Raw genomic sequence first — 13,562 nt, 5'->3', positions numbered from 1 at the left:
ATTTTTTTTCCTATAGGAAAAAATTATTTATTTAATTCAAACTTCTTTATGTCTTATAGATACATATTTAAAAATAATTTCTGATGTTTTCAAAAAAAAAAAAATTAAAACTCCTCTATTATGACGTCATTTACGTTGACCCTTCGGTAAAAGGTGAGACCGCGTTGTCAGCATAAGTCCTGACAGGATCATCCAAAATAAAAAAAAAAAAACAAAAATAAGTGTTTTAGGTAGACCATAAACTCGTGCTTGAAGGAATGAAAGACAAAAAAGTAAAAAATGGAATTTTGGCAGACATTTTTCCAAAAATAAAAATTTCGCTAAAATTTGCTTGACATTTTGCTTTTTTTTTTAAATAGTTGTAATTGAAACAAATGAAATCCTTCGTTCAATCACTAGTAAATTGTATCTGAACACCTGTGCAAAATTTCATCCAGATCGGTTGAGTAGTTTTCGAGAAAATTTGACAACCGACTTTGAAAACACGGTTCCGAGAAAAACGAGTTTAAAGTTTTGAGTAAGAATAATACCTGACTGTGAGCGCACATCTTCCATAGGCTGTATCTCCGAAACTATTAATCGGATCGACTTGAAAATTTAGGATAATAGTAGAAATTAATAAGCCAAAAAACAAAAAAAATATTGTTTGTAACCACGAAACCCATGTAACCCCTAAAGGGAAGCATAGATCCTAAACTCGTCTGATTACTCTATATTTAGGTTTCTAATAGACCAATCGTGAACATTGACAATAATTTTCACTAATAATTTATATTTATTTCACATAACCGATTTCTTTGACTAGACTAGACCAGAAGCAAAGACAAGATGCGTAATTCCATAATGGTGTATACCAGAACTCTTAGGGTCTACACGAACGAGCGCTACAGAACTATGATCTCTTCCCAACTTTAATGAAATAGTCGTCACAAGGTGAAAGCAAGCCTTACAAAAAAAAAAAAAACAAAAGTGATTGTTTTTACACCACAACCAAACGATCAAGTCATTAGTGCTATTGAAATGATTGTATGCGAGATATTTTCAACCGAATTTTTATCGGCAAAAACTTAAATGATTGGGCTGAAGAAACCAATGTATTTCCAGAGATTATTTTACAATTCAGAGTTTCGATATCTCTAAGGAATATATTCCTATATCATAATTTGATTTATTAATTTTAGTTTCCTCAATAATCAAGAGACTTCTACAGTTGAGCTTTCATAACTCAAACTTCTATATCTCGAAGTTTTCTATAACTGGATCTCTTGAATTGGCAATAAAAGTCAAATTTCATACAAATTACCTTCAATAACTTGAAATCTCTCTAACCCAAAGTTTTTTTGTGAATTATGGAGATCTGAATTAGGGAAGTTCAACTGTATATATACATATACCAGTAATTTTTGTTAACTCAAGGACAAATAACAGAACTATTTTCGTCTGTATTTTTGGCAACGAATTAGCATTTTTCGTTTGAATTTCCAAATTTTCCTAATAAAAATAGTTTCAAAAAAATTTTTTTTTCTGTTCTCCCACACATAGAAGTAATCAAACGCACATATGTATATATTCATATGTAACTGTATGTGTTAGCTTTTCAACGTTTCCATTGCATATTCTCGCTGTTTTAATAATAATTTTGTTTCGCTTGCAGGATGATGCAGTTAAACTTTGTAACTTCATGAAAAACAAATTTATGGCAGCAATATAAATAATGCATGTGTGCGTATAAACATATATAACTTTCTGCTCACATATACATACATAGGTAACCTGTAATGAAGTAAACTGTAGGCACAACTAGTCAAACGACTACTATATAAGTAACTGGTATTTTTCAAGTGTCGATGGCTTTGACGAGATGTCCGCTTTTAGATATCACTCCGAAATTAACCACTTTCCTACTAGTCTATAACTGTTATATAAATTTTTGGTTCAATTTAAATTACCAGAAGCAATTTTACTGTGAATTTTGTTCAGATTCTGCATAATTGTGTTGTTGTTGTTTTTTGTGTTTGGTGTATTTGTCCCTTAAAAAAAAAACTTTGAAAAAATTACAATAAGTCTGCTGCTTTCCCCGACTAGTTCCTATTCTAGTCAGCAAACCCACGTTGTAAACTGATATCCTTCCTGACTAGTTGGCACTAGCGCAATACATACACACATGCAATGTAACAATAACAACACTAGTTTTGCAACTGTTTCACACGATGGCATCTCATATGTGTTTTTTGTTTTCTTTAACGCGCACAGCGCCAGCGTTGCGACTATTTTTGGGGCGACACGGCGACGGTGGCAACGTGTCACATCGTTTGCCTGCAGCGTAATCTGCGCTGACATCAAAAGGATTTTCACTCGCTAGCTTGATGATGCGCATTTTCATTTTCCTGCCGGCGCTAGTTGGAAGCTGTAAAATGTGAGCACTTCAACGCTGGAAGTTCTTTGCGCAGCATTGCGCTTCGGTAATGGGCGCCCACACGTTATTAGATGAATATGTATGTGTGTGTGTTTCTTCGTGTATGGCGTATATGTGATTATATGTGTCTATACATTCCTTGTTTTTACTTGCTGCTGCCTGCGGTATTTCGACGTAAATGAAATATCAATATTTTACTAGGCTCTTAGAGCGGCTTGTCAAACAAATTACAAAATAATAAAGATCCTTGCCACATAATCCGAAATCAAAATTCAAATAGTGCTCCAAATTTCATACAATTCCACTAATAAGGAAAATAAGCTTAATTAAAATGTTACTTGGCATTATTTAAACACGAAAAAAGAGTAGCTTCCCAAGTTAAAATTAAATGTATATAATTTGCTTTTCGAACAATTAAGTACTCAATGTTTTGACATATCTATCATTGTGTGTTCAAGCCGCTGGCGCCAAAGCCATTATTAATATATAAAGAATGTATGTGCTTTAACTCACAGCTCAATAACACAATATGCATACATTTATATACGACAGACTTGTATGAGAATCATGATTGACATTTTGCAGGCCCACACGCGCCGCATGCTGTCAGTCACACTCAGAAGTTTTTATTACAAAACTGCTGATTCACGGGTTTTTTCAATTGCTCTTAGTTCATCATAGAAAGCAATTATAGCTGCGATATTGTCAGCACAAGTGGATTAAAATTTATTTTTTTATTAAACATGATCGGCCTAATTGAGCAAGATTGTTTTAGGGAGCGACGTTTGATTTTCTCAACTTAGAAAAAATGAAACGAAAGCACTTAAGCTTATCATAGGGTAGACATGTGATTCACAAAAGAAAGGAATATGATCGATAAACAATAGAAGAAAGCTAAAAAGCTTCCATAATGTAACGTGGCTACAGTTTTTGGTTCAAATTGCTACTTTTCTACCAAATAACGGTATATAAAATTAGATTCTTATATTTATGAACATTTCAACGCGAAGTCTAACTTGATACACTCCTGTTTAGAGGAACGTAAAAAGTATTTTTTGATTCATAGATATAAAATAATATTTCTTTCGTCTGGTAACACTGTTGTCATTAAATTAAGGGCTTGTTCGAAGTGTTCCATTGCTTCAGGCTGAATATTTACGATAAAGGAACCAATTTCTTTGGGATCACAAAACTTGAAGTGGAAAAAAGAGTAAAAAATCAAAACAAATTATTGAAATTATAAAATATTCTTAGGATCGTTGGAAACCAAGTAGAATTATTTTAAAACTTTCGTAATAAAATATGCATCAAGCTAAAATCCAAAATTATGATATTCATCCGAGAATGAAATGATCTGTCAGCGTTTTTTCAGAACAACGAAGACCCATTACAAACTGATGATGTATGGATTTCGATACAATAAGCAGGTGTTCTGCTCTAGCCAATCTCAAGATCTCTATTCAATTGATAATGAAGTTTACAACTGAACAGTAACTTGAAGAATAATTGCCGCATCTTCAGGGATTAGTTCCCCTGCCAATCTTCAGTTTTCAATACTATTAAGAATCATTGGGCTGAACTCAAAAACAAATACATTTTTTGTCAAAATAAATCAAAATAAAGTGTGGAACAAGTCTCAGGTCGAGTTCCATCGGATGTATACAACGACACGATTAGACAAAGCGGGTGAAAATAAGAACTAATATTAAGTATTTGGTAAGTCTAATAAGACAAAATCGAATATGCAAATATTTTAGTTTAAGTTAGCTGGTTAAATGTACGAATTATTTAAAAAAATTTGAATCAAATATTATTATTATTATTTCGAAAATTATTTTGTTTTAATGAAAAAAAAAAAATATTTTCTCACTTTATTTATATTCACTGAATATTAGTGTACATGTACCACAAACTAACTAAGTTACATAAATAAAAACACAACAATAGTTCTGATTTGTTGTTAAAAATATTTCAACATAGTCATCAAACAATAAAAAATTAATCAAGCCAATTAAATAAACATTCATCATTCACGAACAAGTGAAACGTTTCTACTCAAAATAAATACAATGAAGAGAATAAATAACAATTGAAAACAAAACTATTTTCTATCACTAACAAATACCACAATAATGTTATGGCTTGTAAAAAAATTTAAAATAAATAAAATACAATTATTTTTACAATGGCAAAAAAGCATCGATCAAGATTTAATTGTTATCAACAAAAAACGACAGTTGAAGTCGCTTGAACCAATAAATAAAATCCTGTAAAATCACCTGTGGTGAATTTCGAGTATAAAAGAGCGGCTTTTGTACTAAAAATATAGAAAATATTTCACTGCCCACACACCTACATACATTACATAAAATGAGTGTTTCAAACAATACACCGTTATTTTGTGGGCGAACAAGTGTTCCTAATCCAATAACAAACAACCGACACTCAAAATGAATGCCGTAAGCACACAAAATTGTATGGCTTTCCAAGGCAAATAAAATCAATCAACTCAATGTGTGTTGAGTGTCTAAGCGATTTTGCCGAAAAATGAGAGCAATTAAACAATGTGTTAGGAAAATACACGTACTGATTTGAGGGTGGCAAACGATTTTACTAATAAAATTTTCAAACTAAAACACTTATGCGCAGCTCACAGCATGTAAGAGCCAACATTCATCATAATAACTAAAAGTGAAAACCGCAAGTGCATTTAAGATATTGGAAAGTGCAACAAAGCTTATTACGAACATATATTGTATATATGTATGCAAGTAGATAAGTTTGTGCCGTCTTACAATATCTTACAGCGCCTTGCAGTTCAACGCAGACACCCTCACCGCATTATGACAGTGTTGTAGAAAAATATTGGATTTACACTTTGCCACAGAGCAAATAATTAACAACGCGTCTGCCCCACCATGCACTTCACACTTACAGATATAGAGACGTTTACATATTGAGATTAGTATTCCATATATTGTATATACATATATATGTATGTAGATATGCTCGCATTTTCTTATAGGGGAAACTAAGCGCTTCCAACCGCATGAGTTTGTATATGTGTGTGTCTGCATGTAAAGTAGCGCAGCGAGAATTTAATCCATTTCCTTATCCGATTGATAAAGTGTCAATGGTATGAAAAAATTGTTCGATGGGCAAGTCCTTACTTACTTACGGTACTTTTTCTCGATATTGCTTGCTCCCCCTTTATTGTAGAGAAGTACTCACACATACGTATATGTGTAAAGTAAAATCATGTATGTCACTACTAATATACTTCGTCGCGTTAAGTGATTTATTCGTTAAGAGTTCGTATGCTACATACAATATTGGTATATTGTTGCCTCTATATCTACATATATAAATAAGTTTGTGCAGCGAGAGTATAAAAATATATAAATACGCTTAGATAATGCACTTATTTTTATAAACTGTACCCAGTATTGCATTGTTGAAATAATTAGTTAACTTGAAATCGATGGCATTAGAACGACAGAGAGTGTAAACATGTTTTCATTATGGAAGAATTCTTTGAAAGAAGATTTAAGAAAATACTTAATTAAACTATACTATAAACATAAACAAACTATATTTACTTATTATTTTCGTGACATTTTCTTTAAGGAGTGATGGTTGTATTGACTTTGGGGAACATATGGAGAGCCCTACTACTGTAAATCCACTTCAAAAAACCTTTTAATAGGTGGATACCATCCTAAAGGAAAATTATATTCAGTAGATTTATTAACTATTAAGTAATTCAAGAAAATAATTTATAGTGAGGTTAGTTTGAAGAATATTTAGTTCAAGTTTTGCACAATTTATGAAAATTTTAGGAAATTGTACTAAGTACAAATTGTACTAGTCTACAATAGAATTATACAATCTTTTTAACGGAAATATATACAGTAAAAGGCCGGTCCTAATAATATTCGTTTAATAAAACTTTAAATAATCCTCATGAACTCCTTTAATTATTTTTATTACTGATTCGTATTTTCTTGTTTCCAGATTTTATTCAGTAGATTCAGAATATTTTAGACAAGTTCAAAGTGGAAGGTTTTTTTAAAATCGAGAAAGTGGAATTGAAAATGTTATAATTGAAGTCAGATTTGGAAATTCCTGAAATCCCGAGATCATCCCAAATTTGTTGAAATTGGATAATGTTTGTTCCTTTTAAAAATGTCTTTTTCGGCTTGTCATTCCAATCGAAGCAGCGAAGAAAACGCTCTTTTGACAGAATTGTTCTTTAATTCCAAGAGAGTCAGACTCATTTAAATAGATTCCGAAGTAAAAGTTCTTGAGAATCGAGAAAGTACCAAACAATTTTTTTCCGTTGAAGAAGGATTTCCAGATTACAGTGATCTCTAATTCATCATAAATATTGCAATTTCAAATAATGTTTTCCTATTTTTGAGAATTTCATTTCAAGCCACATATCACATTACACTACGTTAAACTAGGTAGTATTACAGAAGCATACTGCATTTCCGTAAATTCCACATCCATCCAATTCCACGTAATTTACTAGAAAACCCCAAAGCTTTAGCTATTATTGATAACAGTTACGGCTTCCTGTTGAAATTATCTGGGATTGTTTCAGACAACAAAGCAAATGATGATCGTATATTACCTATCACGAGTCAATATTTAAATTATTTCTGATATAAAGCAAAATAATGTAAAATTCGTAAATGTTCATTATATAAGAGTAAGTAGAGCATGTAAAACATGGTATAGATTATAGAATGAAATTTATAAAAAAATTTTACAAAATAGTATTATGTATTTTTTTCTATACTATCGTCAGATTATTCGAAATATGATCTTCATTATTTAATTGGTATAATGTTCACTTATAACAACAATGTTGTAGCTTTCATTATACCAGCACTAAGCAGGACTTTATTAGTTTCCTCCAAAAATTACTTCGTGTTGACTGGGTGAAACAATCCCACATAGTATAAGGAGCAAGCGATGTGAGCTTCAAAGCTGCAGTGGCCAAGAATAGCTGTGCTGGCGAACGGATGACATAGACAGAAATAAGCTTGCTGCACAGAGATATAATAGAAATACCGAGAAACTTAGAACTATAGAGTTACAAACACACACACACATCCTATGACATGCTTAATTATCATTGATTTGCTGTCCCCGAGAGCACGCAAATATGTAGCACCAACAACCGACGACAGGGCCAACTGCACACGCTTAAGGGCAGCAATTTCCGCAAAATTCATTATTATTATCAGCATCATTGGCAGCCAGTCAGCAGTGCAACAGCAGCAGCAGCGGCAGCAACAAATCAAACCAATGCCAATGCTGCTGAGATTGCGTTTGGAATTTTCATTAGTCAGTGGGTGAGGTGCAAATTACTAAACCACTACCACAGCACCCTTGGCCACAGTGCATCACAAATGGAAATACACTCGCATCGAATGCATGACTGACTATTCAAATTACTTCTTTGTGGTGTTGGCTCGCTGTGTTTTTGTTTGGCTTTATTGTTCCATGGAGAAGTGCATATTAACAGCCAAGGGTATTTAAAACGACCACTTTGCCGGCATCACTCGCTTCACACTCAATCGCTCGCACTAAGCACATACATACTTTGTTGTAGTAGTTGGGTGGATTCGGCGTGATGTTGTGTGGAATTCCTCAAACTGGGAAATTCTCTTAAGATTGCGCGCGTTCAAGCAAATTGCGGTGCACACCATAAAAATCAATCAGCGCGCACACTTAATAGCTGAGTAGGCGACGGCAATCATATGCACAAACTATACGTACATATGCACAGATATGCATAGCTATGCATAAACAATATGCGCTGAAGTGCGGATGAGCTGCCGTGTATTTGACAGTTACGTGCGCGCTCCAAGGGCGACGTGGCCGCCGGTCGCGGGCAACGCGTTGCTGGCATTTTCATTAAGCATAAGCCGTAAAGGCAATGTTGTTGTTGGTGTTGCTGGCTGCGCGCGGGTGTTGCGGTGCGGTGTTTTCATGTAGGATTTTCTAAAAGCGACAAATTGTTTTCATTGTCTGTTTTTTTGACTTACCATTTCAATGGGATCATTTTTTCGTTCTTAGTTTTTTGTTTTTTTTTTTTCTTTTTTGGTTCCTTCGTCGCCAAAAACAAAACAGAAAACACCAAAATAATTGAGGCGCTGCATGTGCTAAGCATTTACGCATACATTCCGTATGCATGCGGAGCGGTTTTTTTCTCAGCGCGTTCTTGCTTAAAAATTCAGCGTTTTTTTACACAAGCCGCTGTGCGTCGCGCTGCATAGCTTGACGCGTGCTCTGATTTTTCCCATTTCGAAATTCCAGTTTGACTGTTGGTTTTTCGATTTCCCCCTTTCGCAATGATTTCGTTTTTTATAGCGCGGTGTATTGTAGTCAAATGCATGTGCATAAAAATTCAACAGCGGTACGCAAAGTAACTCCCACACACACATACGCACATACTCACATACAAACCAGCAGCCATATATGCAGATTGTTCATATATTTCAGCCAAACAGCGCTACATTTTTGACTAGCAGTATGTATGTGTTTGTGTGTGCGCCGATTGTGGAAAAATGCGCGAAAATTTACATTTAGCCCTGTCGTTGCTGCTGCCGCTGCCATTGCTGTCATTACTATGTTTTCGCATTTCACTTGCATTAGTTGTTGTTGCTGTTGCTGCTGCCCCGATTTTCACGCCATCAGCGCGCCCTGTTGTATATATTCGTATGCGTTTGTTGTTGTTGTATGCGTCAAAGCGCTGTTGGCTTACTTTTCCTGCTTTATTATTGTTGCTGACAGCATTTTTTTTGTGTTTTTTCCTTTTGTTGTTGCTTTTTATTATTGAAAATCACTTCTCAACTTCTCCAACCACTTTGTGGGTGCTTAAACTGCCGACAGTCGTACTGACACTTTGATGGATGCATTTTCGATTTTTTCACTTCGCACTCACAATTTTCATGCTTTTAAATTAAAAATAATTTTTTTTCGAAAAATAATCATCCACTCAACGGTGGCGTGTCGATATTTTCATCTTTCTTTTCGAAAAACCTCCATTGATCGCTGTGACGTTTCCTTGACTGCAAAATGTTTGACTAGCAATACAGACATATAGAGCTCACTGGGATTGTGTGGAAGCGCACACACTCAAGCACACACACGCATACATACAGTGACTCGTAAGTCAGTGCATTTTTAGTAGCAGTGTATTTAGTAACAAAGTAACATTAAATCAAATCTAAAATAACAAATCGCCTACAACTGAAAGCTACAAATCGCTGATCGACATGCACATTTTTCATAGGGATTATTGACTTCAGGCGCATTTTGGGATTTACTAGCCAGATGGTGTGGGAAAATAGATCTAGTTGTTTATGCAGCGCAACTTAAATGTTTACGCAGTGTTCGTTTTTGTGTGGTTGTTTTCTTTTCTTTCCATTTTTTGTGAGGAATTTCTTAGTTGAATTTAAATATAAAATCTCATTGGATTCGTATAAACGTACGGACGATTTTTTTTATAAAATAGCATAATTCGCAATCTTATTGGTCATAATTGTTTATGTTTCAGTTAAAATATAAATAAAATATAGTTGTTGATCTCCAGATTGATAACACAAAATATAGTGTGGGCACCACTTTTTGTTGATTCTTAAACTTAAGAAACATGAAGATATCTCTCAATGATGATAATGGATATGTGATGATTTAGTTCGATATCAACCCGACCCGAGAATTAATTATTAAGTTTAATATCAACCTGACCAACATAATTATTTTTCTCTTTTACTGATCTTGGGTTACGTAATATTTGTCAGTTGTTTGTTGTTCTCATTTGTTATGTATTAATATTACAGAAATACCTATGGGAATCAGATCTCTATAAAATGCATGTCCGTTTTCGAGATGGAAATAATAATCATAAAGTTTGTCGAGAGGATGGAATAAAAAAGAACAGTAATATTTGATTCAGAACAAATCACAACAAACAAAGAACATTACTATATTATAATACAAAAAGTAATGATATCAGAAAATCACTGCCGAAAGTTGTTCAAAAAGGAAAAATTAATTTCATATATACTCTCGCATCAAAAGTTGCAAAGAGAGTAAATAGTTTTGTTCACATAACGGTTGTTTGTAACATCCAAAACTGAACGAGTTAGATATAGGGTTATATATACCAAAGTGATCAGGATGACAAGCATATTTGAAATCCGAAAAGCGTCAGAAACATCTCAAGAACTACTTGACCGATTTCAATGAAATTCGGTATATAGTATTTTCTTGAGACCCTGATGACAGGGAAAAAATCTGCGAGATCGGTTCACTACCACACCTACTTCCCAAATAACTCTATATTGAATTCCATTTGATTCGTTCACTTTATAATAAATAACATTAGGAAACAATAAAGATAGTGGAATAAAACTTTACACAAATAATGCATATCATCTCTGGCACCACTTCTGCAAAAATCGTCGAGATCAGACAATAACTTTTCAATGCTCATCTTCTATGAGTTGCTAAGTTATACAATGCTTTCTGTGAACTTCAAAAACTATTAAATCTGACCAATGCCAGTCTGCCGAAAAAATACTAGTTAAAGGTAAATAATTATGAACTAAATATCAGAATCCGGGTGTTACAGTTACAAAGTATAAAGTAAGTTGCATTTTATTGTTTCTTTCCGATACCAGTGTACAAAGATTGAGTTTGGAAAATATTGATTGTGAAAAGGACCAAATGTTGCTGAGTTCTTCTAAAGCGCTAGGATCTTGTGTTAAATTACTTCAGATGATTTAGGGCTACACTTTTGATTTCTACAACTTGATCCCGAGCAGTATTATGGTTTTTGAAAATAACTGAAATCTTTAAATGAATTGCTTAATAATTTACGGCAAACGCATCATACTACGAGGATTCGTAATATAATTTAGGTACTCAAAACAATGATTCAATAACACCAAAGAACAATCAGCAAAATTATGTTTCAATTTATTAGACGAAGCGATCACTTAATCATATACATATGTATATGAAAATGTTGTACTTATCTTCTAATTAAGTATGGTCGCTTAATTCATTCGTAACAAAAAATAAATTATAAAATAAAAAATAAATTTCATTAATGATTTCACTACTGTAAAGATGTTCTAGCTCCCAAAATTTTAAATCTATGCATTTTACTTAATGAAATAATATTTGAACTGAAGAATAAGCTTATAAGCAGAATTTTTTACCGAAAATTGTATTGGCCGGTATTTGTAGAGTATTTTATTTCACTTGCACGATTTGAACAATCTTTTTAGAAACGAGAGTTTGTCTAACCTATGTCAAAAATATTCAGCCTCTAAATCTAAAAATGTTTCCTAGAGAAAGGTATACAGGTAAGGTTATGATACAGCTGATTTAAGATCTTTCTCCATACATTAAATAATTTTTTATTTCATATTCACGTACAATAATCATTTCAGAACTTAAGGAGCTTAACTATGGACTCAAGCAGACATTTCGATTTAAGAGTACTTAAGCTGGTTTCAATGTGCCTTATTTTAATATAGAATATAGGGTACGCTTAATGATTAAGAATCATGAATTTAATTAGCAATTATACTGCTGAAGGTAAATTTATAAATACTCATGAGTATGTACCTACTTTGATCGCATTCCAAGAGGACAATAAATCCGTTGCTCGCTTGACACTGAAAACTAATGATCACTTTTTTATGTTACAGTAAGCTTGCGAGAATTCGTAATGATCACGCTGTTTAAAATTCTTATTTTTTTGTGCGCTTTACAATTAACCGTTAGTAACACTCTTCTAAACACACAATTACCGCTGAGTTTAAATTTTAGGCAAACACTTACGTACACACGACAAAATTAGTTTTACGTTTGTTTCCTTTTTGTTGTTTCCGTTTTTGGCAATAAAAATCACTTCAATCGTTAATGTTGTGAGCCAAACACTCAAAACATTTTAATGCGAGCCTAAATTGGGTCGGTCATTTGTAGATACAGATGTAGCTTGAAAGCTCATTAAAATTGTGCACTTTTTAAGTAAATATTTCACGAAATCCACTTTAAAAGGTTTTAAACATTTAACCGTTATTTTTGGTATTTTCCAAATCCAACTTATTCCAATTTACGCGGCACAGTTATCCAAAACAAAGCAACCTTTAATTATAGCCAAAGCTCAATGTGTCATTAATTGCGTGCAACACTTTCGATTTCAATCACCGGCGATTAACTATGGTCTGTGCCAAACCCGAAAATACACACAAATACACGTGTAAAATATTTTTTATAGCTTTTTTTCCTCAAATACACAGTGGTTAGATTTGAATTTGAAAAATTTGAATCACTCGCTAACAGTGAATATCCGTATGTAACGAACCTTCTTAGCGCGCGCGTCTGTAATGACTGAATTTCCTCGGCAGCACAGCAAGTCGAGCCAAGTGTCCGACATGGGCCACCAATAAACAGAGCACCAAAGCAAAGCAAAGAGCAGAGGCAATGACGATGACGACGGCGGTGACGTTGTCGGTGGTTCTGGCGTTGGCGTTGTGATGGTCGTACTGGTGCTGGCGGTGGTGGTGGTGGTGTTGGCGTCAGAGCGTTGTTGGTAGTCAGTGGCTGCGGCAACAGCATAATTTGTTCGTCGGTTGGCAAGGGAACGCGTGCCGTTGAGTCGAACAGCCAGCGAGCAAAAGCAGCTGGTCGTCACATACGCACACGCACGAATGATGTTGTTGTTGTAATCGTTTGGTTCTTGCTGTCATCGTGCATAGGACAAGCGGACAAAGTAAACATCGACTATGTGTGTAGCGAGCAAGTAAGTAGCGCGCTCGTTTCTTGCACCCGGCCATCGCATTGGAGCATAAGCATAAATTGAGAGCGCCGTGAGCGTACTGTGCATCGGCTATAATTTTGTTTTCAATTGAGTAATGCACAGTAAATGCATTACAGCTGCCTTTTGTTATTGCTGTGTGGAATTGTTGTGTTCCAATTGCCATGCTGATAAGAGCGCATAAAAAGTCATAGAGCGGTTTGACAAGCCGGCGAAATTTGATAACAGCTGCGCTGGCGCTCAGAGTGGCAGCGGTCAAGGTACGCCGAAGAGAATGCAGACAAAAAAATGAGA

General features: G+C 34.2%; 1 protein-coding gene across 3 annotated transcripts in view; it reads right to left on the bottom strand.

Annotated features, from left to right (window-relative positions):
- Nucleotides 1–12,864, bottom strand: part of LOC105216913 (uncharacterized) — a 97,827-nt gene extending 84,963 nt beyond the window's left edge. Inside the window, exon 1 of one of the 3 annotated variants that reach the window (XM_029043298.2) lies at nt 12,074–12,864. The gene's annotated coding sequence lies outside the window, so the exon portion shown is untranslated. The remainder of the gene's footprint in view (nt 1–12,073) is intronic. The other 2 variants (XM_011191664.3, XM_011191665.3) reach the window with 2 other exon arrangements.
- Nucleotides 12,865–13,562: the final 698 nt, after the last annotated feature.

Source organism: Zeugodacus cucurbitae, chromosome 3 (genome assembly GCF_028554725.1).
Source record: "Zeugodacus cucurbitae isolate PBARC_wt_2022May chromosome 3, idZeuCucr1.2, whole genome shotgun sequence".
Lineage (NCBI taxonomy): Eukaryota > Metazoa > Arthropoda > Insecta > Diptera > Tephritidae > Zeugodacus > Zeugodacus cucurbitae.
This window is presented reverse-complemented; position numbering and strand designations above follow the sequence as displayed.